Consider the following 16,635-nt stretch of genomic DNA (forward strand, 5'->3'; position numbering starts at 1 on the left):
GTGCATAATAAGAATTGAAAATCGGGTTAAAAACAAACAACCCTGCAAGTTAAAACAGTTTGTTTAAAAGGTTTTCAATTCATAAAATGTACTATTATGAAACCATTTAACTGAAATCATTTGATTGAGTAAAATATATTCTTCTACTTTAGCTTGTATTCCCCCCCCCCCCCCCCTGAAAACATTGAAAAAACCATTGAAAAAGGGTAGGGGTATGAACTCACCGGATGCGGAAGTGTGTCGATTTCGGATGCTAAACGTCGAATCCAGGCCTGATAACATGTGAGGTTCCTATGTAAAATGGAATGGCATATAAATATATCTAATTAGATTAACAAATTCTAATTAGATATGAAGTTACTCTCCAACGAACCAAAACACCTCAAAACGAGTATTTGGAGTGACCCGGGTGACATCAACGGACGGGAATTGAAGTGTGGGACTTGGGATTTGAGTTTACTCCTCAAGAGTAAACTCCCTAATGATGTTTACGGCCTAAACACCCATTCCCCATGAGTTTATGGCCGTAAACTCATGGTGGGGGTGGTGTATGGTGTTTAATGGGTCACATAGGGTCAATACCACTTGGAAATGCTTGGATTAATTTTACCTAAGGCTTGGGATGGATTAAATTTACCAAATGCAACACTTAAAGGAGTTTACGGCCTAAGAATGGGGTCTATGGCCGTAAACTCTCATATATCTTAGAATAAGTGTTGTTAAGGTCCCAAAATTAATCACATGTGATTCTAAAAATTCTAACAAGTCTAGAAATCAATTTTGGGCACCATTTGACATCCTTTTAGGAGTTTACGGCCATGGGGTATGTTCTATGGCCGTAAACTTTCAAATGTAGGGTTTTGATGTGTTTAATGTCCTTAAAAAATTTTTGGTAGACCCTATGATTTATTCCAAGGCTTTTTGTGGTGTTGGATGGCTTTCTAACACTTTGAAATTGAGTTTACACCCAATATTGAGGGGTTTCGGCCCAAGCTCATGCCTTGGCCGTAAACTCACATAAGTCCCTCAAAATTTATGTTTAAGGTGTTCTAAGTCCATTTCCAATATTCTAAAAATCATATCTAAGTCTTGTTTGTGTCTTGGAAGGGTTAAATGGCTTAAAACCCCTTTAAATATGTGTTTACGGCCTAGGCACCTTCCAGGGCCGTAAACTATTATACAAGGCCTTAAATCTTGGTTTGAGGCATTCTAATTCCATTACATAAAGTCCTCTAGCCATAACCAAAGTCCAATTGAGGTTTGGAAGGGTTTTGTTGCTCCAAAAACCCCTTTTATATGAGTTTACGTCCTAGGATTGTTCTAGGGCCGTAAAATCGTGATAATGGTCCTATCCCAGGGTTTGAACTCGAATTTGAGGGCTAAAGATGTTGCATAACAAATTAGGAAAGGTACCTTGGTGATTTTAAGCCTTAAACTTGAGATTTTGACCCTAAAATCTAGTTTGAGGAGAGAGGTTGGAGTGAAAGTTGTAAAATGGAGCAAAAGCTTCAAAATGGAGACTTGGATCACTTTAAATAGTGTCCAAGTTTGGGACACGGTAGAATTCTACCCGATACCAGCGTTAGACGGGGCTTTTGGTCGCACCCGGCCAATTTGCCGTAACCCGATATGGCTGATTCTAGAAATGTTCTAATCATTAATATGAGATGTTAGAATGAATTCTAAGGGTATTAAGATGCTTATTAAGTCATAAAATAAAATTCACATTAATGACTTAATAAAAGGTCGGAAACGGAAACGAAATCGAAAATGGTGATTGGATGATCGGAACGGGTCGCGAGAAGGGTTACATTTAGGGATATGAATTTCGGGTTGTTACATTATCCCCCCGTTAGAGGGAATTTCATCCCGATATTTAAAGATTCGAACACAGATCACGAAGTGAAAAGAGATATAAGGATGAATCTATTGCTTCGGGTCTTCAAGCCCCTAAGTGAAATCGGGTCTCCGCTTGACATTCTAGCGGACCCTCACTATCAGGATGTGGCTTTGTTACGCATGGTTAACCTCTCAATCTACAATCTCAATTCATTCATACATGAAGGTTCGGATTTTTATTGGATTTCATCTCTTCAAAAGAATTTACTAGGGTTTCGTCAGGTCGGCAAGCCTTACGAATAAAGATGCAGAATACCAAATGGTTGCTATTGAGTCCTTAAGATAGCTCGGAAAGGGCTATGGAATCGATTCCTAACGAAGATCTTGAAGGGTCTAAGATTCCACAAGTTAAGTTTTCCACACTTCCCAAGACGTACTATGTCTTTCCAGGGTAAAACCTCCAACAAGTGGGTACGCTTTCACATGTCAGAGTAACTAAGGGTCCACTAGTTCTAAGGGAAACTTCTATGTGAGTCTATGATCGTAGCCGACGGGACCCAAAAATCGATAGGTTCCATGGGTGTTCTCGGTGTCGACTAATTCTTTATTGCCTTAGCTTTTGGGAGGATCTACGAGTATGGCTTCTTTGCTTATCTACATGATCAAGATGATGGTTCTGGCGCCACTACTATGCCGTAGTGATCGTATCATGCCCTGATTGCAGACTTGCACACATTGTGCTTACTGAGGTTTAGCTACGAGGAAATTATCAGGATTAGGTCGATGTGAGACTGAGCTATGCGTTCGGAAAGAATTCTCAAGAATTCTTTGGAAATAGAATCAGGGAAAGAATCGTAGACTACTCGTTTCTCGATGATTACTCGGACGAGGGATACATGGGAATACTTTTTAAGCTTTGATGTACGAGGATCATGAAAGTCGAGTCGGAGGAAATGTTAGAACGGATTGCTTTCTCGAAACTAGGAAAGACAGCATGAATGAGACTCGGTGATTACATGCTAAAGATGGCATCAAAGCATTTCATAAAAAGCTTGTCAATAGATCGGATGGAAAAGAATAATCGCTCAGATTGAGAATACAATCTACGGACACGACACGAGCGTTCTCGTTCTCACGTGATAACCATCTCGAAGGTACACATTTTTGGTTACTCGCAAACGACGGGGTTATAAAATGTTCAAATGGATGATTAACGAATTTCTTTCGGTGCTAGAATCGAAAAGAATCACAGGCATATAAATTTAACGAGGGGAAATATACCTGTGGCAACGGCGGGATCGGTGACTGTCTCCTCTCGTCCTATCGCTAGAACTCTTCCGGTGTTCCCAGGTGTTGTAGCCTTGGGGCAGTTTCGCTTGAGATGCCCCACTTCTCCACAACCATAGCACGCCCGACCGATGCCCGCTCCGGAAGTTTGACTCGTTGATTGAGTTGGTGTCTTACAGTTATTCGCCATGTGACCCTTTATGCCACATTTGTTGCAAATTACCTCTATACATGGACCGGACAGAAGATGATGATAGTTGCACTTGCCACAACTAGGAAGGGTTCCAGCATACCTATTAGCAGATTTTTGGGTTGAGGACCCATCAATAGAAACAGTTGCAGAGGAAGTGACAACGTGAATTGCCACCGTTTGCTGTCTCTTTGAAGACTCGTGTGATGTTTGGCTTTTCTCTTTCTTCGCAAGTTTTCTTTTCTCACCACTCCTCACCGTCGGCTCAGTAGTGGTAGCTGCCTCTTCAAGGTCATCACTGTGATCGATTAGGATTTGTGCTAAGCATTTGGCGCTGTCTTATGTATCCGACCTCGCAGCTATGACGTTTCCTTTCATTGGCTGAGTCAGCCCCCAGATAAATCTCTCTATCTTCTTACTTTCCGGGGTAACCATTCCCGGACAAAGTAGTGCCAAGTCGTCGAACCTGGAAGTATAAGTAGCAATGTCGGAACCTTTCATCTTCAGGTTCCACAGTTCGTGTTCTAACTTCTGCATTTCTCCCCGATGGCAGTACTCAGCCAGCAGAAGTTCCTTCATGGTTTCCCAACCCATGGCATTGGCTACAGGTAAGGTTAGGGATTTGACTCGGCCGTTCCACCAAGTCAGAGCCTTGTCGAGAAAGGTGCAGGCGGCAAACTTCACCTTGTCTGAATCTGAACAAGCGTAGATTTCAAAGATAGATTCGATCTTCTTGAACCATCGGGTAAGGGAAATGACACCTCCAGTGCCATCAAAAGACGTGGGTTTCGCGTTCATGAAATCCTTATAGGAACCCTCTTTCCGGCATCCCTGATTACTCTCTTGGTTTTGGGTTTGGGTACCACCTCCCGAACCACCGGAACCGTCGGAGTTCCGTTGGGACATGGCAGTTGCCACTGTGGCTGTAATAGCTGCTTGGGATACTACAGGGTCGATTTGAGGAGGAGGTGGTGCCGGGGGGTTGTTGGTCTTGGAACTGGGTCTTTTTCTTGTATGCATCTTGATCTAATAAGATCATGAAAGAGAGGATGATCAGTCCTCTAAATTGAATCAAGAGATATGACAGATATATGTTGAATAAGTGATAAAGTAAGATAGAGTTATCAAGACAAGAAGATTATCGCTAAGAGAATGATCAAAGAACAATGTATGAACGAGGATTTCTACCAAAAATTGGCTCGAGAAATACTCCCATAGTATTTCATGATTCGCTACGATACTAGCTCGATGTTTGTGGTATTAGGGTAAGTTTTAGGCATGCCGCGTACCACAGTCACTCCCAAGCACACGTTGGCCGTGTCTGGAATGAATATAGTTGGCCAGGCTATATTGATCCTAGACATGACTACATAACTGCCCAGGTTTAACCGCAGTGTACAACACCCATTTACTTTTGTTCTGTTCTACTTGTAGTTACGGATCTCGACAGGTCGGTATACTTATATACTTTCGAAAATACTTATACTTTGAAGGATACTTTTAGTTCAGAGCACTTACTCCCCCTAATGTTTATAGTTTTATACTATGTAAGGTTTGGTATACTTCATTCACTATAAACAAGGGCTCTGATACCAGTCTGTCACACCCCGAAAACCGTAGGCGGAAACATTTATGGGGTTGACTCCACGTTGAGTATCAAATCCAATGTACATAGTAAGTAAAGTAAATCAACCATTACATTACATATATGAAAGTTTTACATTTGTTTCAAAAGCATAAGTTATACAAGTGATACATAGTATATATGAACAAAACGAAACGAATCTTCTGAGAACTCCGTCATCGCACAAAAGGATCTTCGGGTACCTGTCTAACACGGACCTGAGAATACAAGCGGTTTAAAAATCAGCATAAAGTTGGTGAGTTCATAAGCGGTTAGTTTTTCTGAAAATGTACGAGTTCCTTTGTTTTCCTGAAAAAGTGGTTATCCAAGAAAATCCCATATTTTCTTAATAGTTAAGTTACCAAACCCAGGTTGTATAGTAAAAGATGTACAGTGAGAACGTGATTGTTCTTAGGATTTGTAGAATTTAGTTATTTAACTTATTGCACTTTTCTAGTTACAAACTATTGTTACTCAGGAAAATCCTATAGGAAAATCCCATGTTTTCCTGATTCCGATTATGTTCATTATTATCCATAGGAAAATCCCATGTTTTCCTGTATGTGTGTGTGTGTAACATTACCAATTCTGATTATGTTCAGTGTCTTTCCCAGGAAAACCCCACGTTTCCCTGACTGTGTGTGTATCTTTACCGGTTCTGATTATGTTCAATGTTCTCCCCAAGAAAACCCCATGTTTCCCTGACTATGTGTGTGTGAGCCTGTCATTCTTGAATATACATTAGCTTTACTACGCACATAAAGCTAGTAATTGAGTCTAAAACGTTAATAATCTAGATTGCGAGTCCTTAACTATACTCAAACTGGATATGACTCGGACCATGGCCAATATCCTTTTTATGACTTTTGTCACCCTTGAACCATTCGGTTCGGCTGTAGCTAGCAGCCAGGTGTGGGATTGTCAGTCCCGTATAGATCTATACACTCAAGCAACGCTCTCCTTTGAACGGAGATTCTGGTTACAGGGTTAGTCCTCCACTATCTCGTGCCATGGAAGTGTTACAAGGACGTGTCTCCAATCATTAAGATTACTCTTTACTTTTTGACTAGGAAAGTAGTATTTACGATTGACTATATTCTACGTACCTGTCCTTTACACTCGAGCCTAGGTGTTTTATTAAGGACATTACACTCTAGCTTAGGTGTTATTTAATGATGGCTGTCCTTTTACACTCGACCCTAGGTGTATTATTAAGGAGATTACACTCGAACCTAGGTGTTACTTAATGATTGTGGTCCTTTACACTCGATCCTAGGTGTATTATTAAGGATAGTGATTTGTGTGTTATGATGGTATTTATCTATCACACTCGAGCCTAGGTGTATTGTTAAGCACGTACAGATGTTTTATGTTTTCTAATGGAGTCTATCTTTTACACTCGAACCTTAGTGTTTTATTATAGACATTACAATGGTTTATGTATTCTATCAGTTTAAGTTTGAACAATCAAGTGCAAGGTACACATTATAACAATGTATAATAGGAATTGAAAATCGGGTTAAAAACAAACAACTCTGCAAGTTAAAACAGTTTGTTTAAAAGGTTTTCAATTCTTAAAATGTACAATTATGAAACCATTTAACTGAAATCATGTGATTGAGTAAAATATATTCTTGTACTTTTGCTTGTATTCCCCCCCTGAAAACATTGAAAAACCATTGAAACAGGGTAGGGGTATGAACTCACCGGATGCGGAAGTGTGTCGATTTCGGATGCTAAAAGTCGAATCGAGGCCTGATAACATGTGAGGTTCCTATGTAAAATGGAATGGAATATAAATATATCTAATTAGATTTACAAATTCTAATTAGATATGAAGTAACACTCCAACGATCGAAAACACCTCAAAACGGGTATTTAGAGTGACCCGGGTGACATCAACGGACGGGAATTGAAGCATGGGACTTGGGATTTGAGTTTACTCCTCAAGAGTAAACTCCCTAATGATGTTTACGGCATTAACACCCATTCCCCATGAGTTTACGGCCGTAAACTCATGGTGGGGGTGGTTTATGGTGTTTAATGGGTCACATAGGGTCAATACCACTTAGAAATGCTTGGATTAATTTTACGTAAGGCTTGGGATGGATTAAATTCACCAAATGCAACACTTAAAGGAGTATACGGCCTAAGCATGGGGTCTATGGCCGTAAACTCTTATATCACTTAGAATAAGTGTTGTTAAGGTCCCAAAATTAATCACATGTGATTCTAAAAATTCTAACAAGTCTAGAAATCAATTTTGGGCACCATTTGACATCCTTTTAGGAGTTTACGGCCATGGGGTATGTTCTATGGCCGTAAAATTTCAAATGTAGGGTTTTGATGTGTTTAAGGTCCTTCAACTATTTTTGGTAAACCCTATGATTTATTCCAAGGCTTTTGGTGGTGTTGGATGGCTTTCTAACACTTTGAAATTGAGTTTACACCCAATATTGAGGGGTTTACGACCCAAGCTCATGCGTTGGCTGTAAACTCACATAATTCCCTCAAAATTTATGTTTAAGGTGTTCTAAGTCCATTTCCAATATTCTAAAAATCATATCTAAGTCTTGTTTGTGTCTTGGAAGGGTTAAATGGCTTAAAACCCCTTTAAATATGTGTTTACGGCCTAGCCACCTTCCAGGGCTATAAACTCTTATACAAGGCCTTAAATCTTGGTTTGAGGCATTCTAATTCCATTTCATAAAGTCCTCTGGCCATAACCAAAGTCCAATTGAGGTTTGGAAGGGTTTTGTTGCTCCAAAAACCCCTTTTTTATGAGTTTACGGCCAAGGATTGTTCTAGGGCCGTAAACTCATGATAATGGTCCTATCCCATGGTTTGAACTAGAATTTGAGGGCTAAAGATGTTGCATAACAAATTAGGAAAGGTACCTTGGTGATTTGAAGCCTTAAACTTGAGATTTTGACCCTAAAATCTAGTTTGAGGAGAGAGGTTGGAGTGAAAGTTGTAAAATGGAGCAAAAGCTTCAAAATGGAGACTTGGATCACTTTAATTAGTGTCCAAGTTCGGGACACGGTAGAATTCTACCCGATACCAGTGTTAGACGGGGCTTTTGGTCACACCCGGCCAATTTGCCGTAACCCGATATGGCTGATTCTAGAAATGTTCCGATCATTAATATGAGATGTTAGAATGAATTCTAAGGGTATTAAGATTCTTATTAAGTCATAAAATAAAATTCACAATAACGACTTAATAAAAGGTCGGAAACGGAAACGAAATTGAAAACGGTGATTGCATGATCGGAACGGGTCGCAAGAAGGGTTACATTTAGGGATATGAATTTCGGGTTGTTACAGTACTGCCTGCCGACTTTGGTCCGACAGGCAAGATGGCAACTACTATGAAAACGGTTGTTCGAGCAGCTAAGAACGTGGAGGCCCAACAAAAGGAAATGGGTCTGGAAAGGATATATGTTGGTGAAAAGAGAAAGTTCGAGGGATCTTCAGGATCCAACAAGAAAACTAAATTCTCGAAATATGGTTTGAGAGGAAGGCGGAGGAAAGGTAGAGGCGAAATGGTGCCACAAGTGTAAGAAGAAGCATCATGGGAAATGTGACGGGGAAGTGGTCACATGCTTCAAATGTGGAAATCCAGGGCATTATGCCAATGACTGCACCCTCACCAAGAAAGTTTGCTATGGTTACGGTGAGGAGGGGCACATCTCAAGGGATTGTCTTTAAAAGAAGGAAGCAGCTAGACCCAACATTCCGCCAAAGCCGAAGGCGAGAGCATTCCAGATGACACTGGAAGCTGCTAAGGATGAAGTTGATGTCGCTTTAGGTACCTTTCTTGTTAACAATTTGCCTGCCCAAATTTTATTTGATTCTGGAGCCAACTACTCCCTTATATCGCATAAATTTGGTAGAAAACTAGCTTTTCCTGTTCTTAGACTAGATACTACTTTATTAGTCGAAGTTGCTAGTGGCAAGTTTGTACTTGTTAGCCATCGTATGAAAAACATCTTAATTGACTTAAATGGGAATAAGTTCCACGAGGAATTATTGCCTATAGAACTTAATGGTTCGACTTCGTGCTGGGAATGGATTGGCTTAGCGCCAATGATGCCGAAATTTTATGCAAGAAGAAAATAGTGAAAGTGAACCCGCCTGGGAAAGATTCATTTATGGTGTATGGAGATAAATGCAGAGTAAATTCTAGAATCATTTCTCTAATGAAAGCTAGAAAATGTTTGACCAAGGGGTGTACATCATACTTGGAATTCGTGATTGATGCTAAGAAGGAAAAGAAGGTGATGCAGAATATTCCTGGTGTATGTGATTATCCAGAAGTATTTCCCGAAGATCTTCCCGCATTACCGCCTGATAGACAAGTGGAGTTTAGAATAGACTTGTTACCAGGGACGACGCCAATAGCAAAAGCACCTTATCGATTACCACCGACGGAGATGAAGGACCTGATGATGCAACTTCAGGAGTTATTGGACAAAGGTTTCATTAGACCTAACTCATCACCCTGGGGAGCGCCAGTGTTATTCGTAAATAAGAAAGATGGAAGCATGAGGATGTGCATTGATTACCTAGAGCTGAATAAGGCAAAAATAAAGAATAGATATCCGTTTCCGAGGATTGATGACCTATTCGATCAACTACAAGGTTCGAGCTATTTCTCGAAGATCGATCTTAGGTCAGGATATCATCAGCTAAAAGTAAGACAGCAGGATATAGAGAAGACTGCATTCAGAACACGATATGGGTACTACGAGTTTTTGGTTATGTCGTTTGGACTAACCAATGCTCCAGCAACATTCATGAATTTAATGAACTGGTTTTGTAATCCGTTCCTAGACAAATCTGTGACGGTGTTCACAGATGACATTCTGATTTATTCAAAAAGCCAAGAGGAGCATGGCAGATACTTGCGAGAAGTTTTGGAAGTCTTGAAGAAGGAGACGTTGTATGCGAAGTTCTCCAAATGTGATTTTTGGATTCGTGAAGTCCAATTCTTGGGTCAAGTGGTCAACCAAGAAGGGATAATGGTTGATCGAGCGAAGATCGAAGCTGTGATGAAGTGGGAACAACCGAAAAGTCCATAGAGATCCGAAGCTTTTTAGGATTAGCTGGAATATACCGAAGGTTTATCCAATGCTTTTCTTCGATCGCTAGTCCATTAACAGCTTTGACCCACGAAGGAGCTACTTATGCTTGGAGTGATAAGCATAAAGAAGCGTTCGAGAAGCTAAAGAAGAAACTATGTGAGGCACCAATACTTTCTCTACCCAATGGAGTTGAAGACTTTGCTGTTTATAGCAATGTGTCTGGTGTTGGATTGCGTTGTGTTTTGACCCAAAGAGATAAGGTGATCGCATATGCATCTCAATAGCTGAAAGAGCATGAAAAGAACTACCCGACTCATGATTTCGAGTTGGCAGCAGTGGTTTTCGCTCTGAAAATATGAAGGCATTACCTCTATGGCACGAAGTGCAAACTTTTCACTGATCATAAGAGTCTCCAATATCTCTTTAATCAGAAAGAATTGAATATGAGGCAACAACGCTGGCTAGAATTACTTAAAGACTACGACTGTGAGATACTTTACCACCCTGGTAAAGCAAATGTTGTTGCTGATGCTCTCAGTTGGAAAGTCAATCTTGAAAGAAAAAGGTCAAGAGCGTTGAGAATTGAAGTTGTCTCAACTATTTTGGAAAGTATAAAGAAAGCTCAAAGCGAGGCTTCTGAGAAGAATGATCGAAAGGAGGAACGTTTGGGCAAAACATTGGTGTTTGGTGTAAACAGTCATGGACTGAAGGTATTCCAAGATCGGATTTGGATACCTAAGACAGGAGGAGTCAGAGATCTTTTGATGGAAGAAGCTCACAAGACCATGTACTCGATTCATCCCGGTAGCACTAAAATGTATAGGGACATGAAACCCTACTACTGGTGGCCGACGATGAAGCTTGACGTTGCAAAGTATGTGGCTGAGTGTGTGACTGGTGCAAGCGTCAAGACACAACATCAGAAACCGTATGGGAGTTTAGAACCATTGCCTGTGCCTATGGGTAAGTGGGAAGACATTGCTATAGATTTTGTCACTAAACTACCCAGAACAAAGAATGGTCACGACACGATTTGGGTGGTCGTTGATCGATTCACTAAGAGTGCGCATTTCATAGCAGCCAAGGAGAAATGGTCTATGGAGAAGCTTGTGAATTCTTATGTTAAGGAAATTGTGAGGCTTCATGGTGTTCCATTAATGATTGTGTCGGATCATGACAGCCGTTTCACCTCAAGGTTTTGGAAAATTCTACAAGAGGAATTGTGTACCAAGTTGTGTTTAAGTACAGCTTACCATCCGCAGACTGATGGTCAGAGCGAACGAACAATACAAACACTTGAAGATATGTTAAGAGCATGTACCTTAGAATTCCAAGGTAACTGGGATGAACATTTACCTTTGGTAGAATTTTCATACAATAATAGTTTCCACTCGAGCATAAGGATGGCACCTTATCAAGCTTTGTACGGACATAAGTGTCGTATGCCGTCATGTTGGCTTGAGGCTGGGGAAAAGCAGTTTATGGGACCAGAGATAGTCCATCAAATTGCTGAAAAGTTGAAAATAATTAGGGAGAGAATGTTAGCAGCTCAAGATCGTCAAAAGAGCTATGCCGACAAAAACCAAAGACCGATGACTTTTGAAGTTGGTATTCGGTTTTGCTTAAAGTCTCGCCATGGAAGGAACTTATGAGATTTGGTAAAAGGGGAAAATTGAGTCCAAGGTTTATTAGACCGTTTAAAGTTCTTCAGAGGATTGGGACCCAAGCTTACAAGCTCGAACTACCAGAAGAACTGAATGGAATTCATAACACTTTACATGTGTGTTATTTGAGGAAGTTCATGGGAGAAGTTCCCGACATGATTCCACTTTCGGAGTTGAGAATCGATGAGAACAAAAGGTTGATTAAGGAACCGGAGGCAATCATTGACCAAAAGACTAAGAAATTGCGACGTAATGTAACAACCCACTATTTCAAGTCAGTAAAAATCGAGTCCTGTAACCTCTTTGAGAAAGGAATTAGAATATCATCGAAAAATGAAGTATTCAAAAACTCTATTTGGAGTACACTATGTGGTAGTTATCGTCTTAAGGTTTCCAAACATATAAATAACACAAAAATCCGAGTTATAACGAAGAAGTTATGATCATTCTAAGTTTTTCGATAAAAACCGGCAATACGAAGTTGCGTAAAAACGCAAAGCTACAATAAAACACTCTCCGACCTTAGGTGTCTAAATGAAAGTCGTAGATATCGTTAAACTACAAACATTCATAAAAAGAACGCTCAAATCGGACATCGTATGAATAAGTTATGAATTTTTAAAGAAATTCCTTAATCACGTCATTTTAATAAATAAATAATAAAAATAGTTCCAGAATTTGCCAACAGAATCTAAATGAAAGTTGTAGATCGTAGTCTCACCTTCGCGGGGATATAAAGAACGTCAAAAACGGAGTTCGTATGAAGGAGATATGAATTTTCGAAGTTTGATAAATAAATTATATATATTTTTTATTAAAACTTCGGTATTATCCGAAGGGGAGTCAGCGTCCTCATCTGAGGTACGCGCTGCGTACTCCTGTATGCCCCGCGTACCCGAGGAACTTGGCCTCAAACCGTCCACATCACCCTATGCGAGGCATCCGACCCGCCCGTACGACCCGCTGTCCCATCCGACCCGACTGCCTAAGCCGTCCCATCCGAGGCCGAGGTAGTCGAGGCTTCGGTCACGCAAGACGTACGCATACGCGCTGCGTACGAGGCCTCTCAGGCCCCCCTATAAATAGCATGCGAGGGTTCCCGGGAAAATGGCCAATTCTCTCTCCTTTTTCTTGCGTTTTACCTCGTTTTCCGTGCTCGCACTACCCCGAAGCCCTGGTCATTTTGTGCAAGTCCTGAAGGTCGATTTTTCTCCCGAGGAATCCCGAGATTTCCGAGGAAAATCCATTTCCCGAGACGAAACTCTGCCCGGTTTTCCATCTTGCTATCTTCAAACTTTCAAGTGAGTTCATACCCCTTTCAAACACACTTTAAATACATTTTAAATGCTTTTATACTCTTTTAAGGGGGGAATACAAGTAAACATACGGTTATTATCGTGTATTTTATAAAGTTTCACTTCACTTGTTTTATCGAATAAATCACTTGGAACTCATTACTATTATGGAAAACTCTTGTCATACTTTGCGTGCATTAGACATTATACAAAGTATATAATGATTTCAAAGTAACATTCATTGTTAAGTCGTTTTATACATTCTAAAAACTTATGATTTTGCTTTGTCAAACATTGTGAAAAAGGATAAACTTTGCATAGAAAACTATCACTTTAATACGGGCTTAGTTGAGAATCCATGAGACGTGTATATCTTCAATCGTTACTTTTCTTTATTAGAAAGTAATGCTGAAAGTCCTGTCTATAACCAGAGTCTCCCGTTCAGAGAACGTGTCAAATGTGTATAGATCTATACGGGAAGTCATGATCCCGCGCCCTGACTGTTAGCTACAGTCCGTCTTTTGGGGTGACAGTTGTCATAACGCTGCGATGCCTGAAGAACATCGTTACAGGCATATTTTGTTTAGTATGGTTATAAAACTAATCGGATATACAATTATTACGGTATTATGCTTTTATGAACGAGTAGCTATTAAAACTATTCTTCATCTAATAAATGCGATCTTCGTATAGTTTTACTATATAAAACTATGACACAACTTTTGAGAACGTCGGTTTCTTGCGATTTTCGGTCTTAGAGACTGCCATTTATGTTAGGAAAATAAGGGTTTCTCCTGCATACAAACCAAACAACTAATAGGAAAATAAGGGATTTTCCTGCTGCAATTATTTACCACTTATAACACGAACATTTATATGCATTTCATACTTTTATAAGAAAATAAGGGTTTTTCTTGGAAAACACAACAACTCGTATCTCAACCATTACGGAAAATATGAGATTTTCTAGATCTAATACATTCACTTTCAACACAACAAATCACAACTCTTTACATTTGAAATGTTGTGTTTTCTGGAAAATATACACCCATTTTGGAATGGCATCCAATTTTTATAAACTACTTATGAACTCACCAACTTAATTGTTGACACTTTTTCTTTGAAATAACTTGTATTCTCAGGGAACCGCTAAGCAGGTTTGGGAATCAACTTTTGGGATTAACGCGCTGGCGTTAATTACTTCTTTTGGATGATGTTTATGTACTTATCTTTTGAACATGTAATGAATACAATTATGTAAACATCTTGGAAACTTTAATATATATGGTGGTGTGTACTTTCCTTTCTATGAACTGTTATGATACTGAATATGACGACCTCCGCCCCCGAACGTTTCCGCCGTTCTGGTTTGGGGGTGTGACAGATTGGTATCAGAGCTTTGTTTATAGGGAATTAAGTATATCAAAACCATTCCTTTTTTATATACAACTATAAACTCAACTGGGCAAAAACACTCTGAGAAAAATTCATACTTTTGAAAGTAAACCTAATTAGTTTTAAGGTAAGCATGCACTCATTTTTATACTAATAACAGTTTCATAGTAAATAACTTTAGAAGTATTATAAATAAGTTGTGCAGCACAGGTACGCCTTGGGACATGTAATCGGAACTGGGAAGAATATAGCATGATCAACTATATTTGTCCAAGAGCCGACTAACGTATGCCAAGGAGTGTCTGTAATGGACAACAAATTTAAAACTTACCAAAAGCATATCGCTAAAGAATATTGAGGGAGTATTCGAGTGCCGTCAACCATTAAACTTAAGGGTAAGTTTCATGTGCTCTAGCTTATAGTAAACTTTTAACTCTATTCTCGTACAGTCTAAATGGCGGGATTCCATCACCCCAATGACCCCTACTACCCCAACCAAGGTAATGGAGGGTGGATTGAAGAAGATCCTGAAGAAGACAAAGAGCCTATAGAGTTGGAGGGAGGAGATGACTCTGGCACGGATTCGGAGCCAGAAATTATAAATCCACCAATCCCACAATCTCCCGTCCACGTGAGGAATTTCCAAGGACCCACTCCAGTGTGGGGAAGTCACCTCCATCATTGGAGCCAACAACAAAGCTTACGCCCTCCTTATGACATGTGCCGAGACTTCTATGATGTGAGAGGCAGGGGATCAGCCGACCGAGCACTTCCGGTCATGGTTGGCAAACTCGCCAACCAGTGCTATCAATCCGGAGAGCAAGCCAACCGAATCCGAGAGGTCAATGTGGAAGTACAAATCCACACAGCCGATATCAACCGCCTAGAGTTGTTGCAGAATGACATCCACATTCGTGCCGAAGCGTTTCAAGCACAAGCAAATGCGGCCTTCGCAGAATTAAGAGAACAACAAGCTGCGTTTGATAGACGCCTCATGGAGTCGAAGTAGTCCGACACAGAGTCGAGCTCCAAACGCAAAGCGCACCGCAAGTAGTACTTGCCCAACCCTCAAATTTTGTTATAAATTAGGACTTCGGATAAAAGTATTATCTTCTTTAAATTGTTCTCTAATCGGAGGCCTTTAGAAAAGCCAAGAAATTTTGTCTAGACCCCGCTGTAACACAACTATATGTTTAATATATATAAGGGTATACCCCTTTTCTTGTTGTTGTTAATCATGCGCAATTCGTTCGATTCATTGGTACATCTATTCAAACTTTACTTTCAAGCTCAAGACATTGTGTCAGTCAAACCCAACTTCTTAGAACTATTAGAAGTTAACTCAATATCATTCAACTCTTAACTGCCAAAACTTATAAATTTTTCCATATTTTTTTTTTCTTTTGGCAGCACGATGCCTCCTCGTCCAAACCTAAGGCCCAGGCCGGGCACGGTACCACCACCACCTCCACTACCAGCTTATGATCCAGCCATGGTCCAGGCTGCTATCGCAACAGCAGTAACTGCAGCCCTCTCGCAAATAAACTCTCACAGAAATGGAGTGGCGGGAAGCAGCACGAATCATCCAAATCATGGCACTGGTCATGGTCAAGGAAGAGAATGTGCTTACAAGGAGTTCTCTAAGGCTAAGCCAACAACTTTTAATGGAACTGGGGGAGTCATTGCACTAATGCAATGGTTTGAGAAGACTGAAACGGTCTTCGAGATCTGCTCATGCCTAGAAGCAAGCAAAGTCAAGTTCGCTGCTTGCACTTTCGTGGATCGAGCCCTCACTTGGTGGAAAAGCCATGTGAATTCAGTGACGCTCACTGTCGCCAACGCCATGAGTTGGGACGATCTAAAGGTTCTGTTGGGTTATGAGCATTCTAACACTCCTAAGTGTACATGCAACCCTAAATACCTTGGATCTATGTTTTCTCTATTATACATGCAAATATGAACATCCAAGGTATTATCCTAATCTAGCACACAAAATATCAATATAACAAGATAGAATACATACCTCTTTAATGGTGCTTGTCTTCATGAAGCTTGAGTGCTTAGTGCCCCAAGTGTGACACCTCAAATGGTTCACACAACACCAAATACACTTGGAATAACTTAGAGAGAAATTAGAACACTTCATGAAATCGTGTAGCCCTCATACATACACATAGTGTTAGTCACGATTTCTTGAGCCATGGGTTTCTTTTATATGGTGACTATTAGGGTTACACCATGTAACTCATGACTTT

This window comes from Lactuca saligna, chromosome 6 (assembly GCF_052625555.1).
Source record: "Lactuca saligna cultivar CGN05327 chromosome 6, ASM5262555v1, whole genome shotgun sequence".
Taxonomy (NCBI): domain Eukaryota; kingdom Viridiplantae; phylum Streptophyta; class Magnoliopsida; order Asterales; family Asteraceae; genus Lactuca; species Lactuca saligna.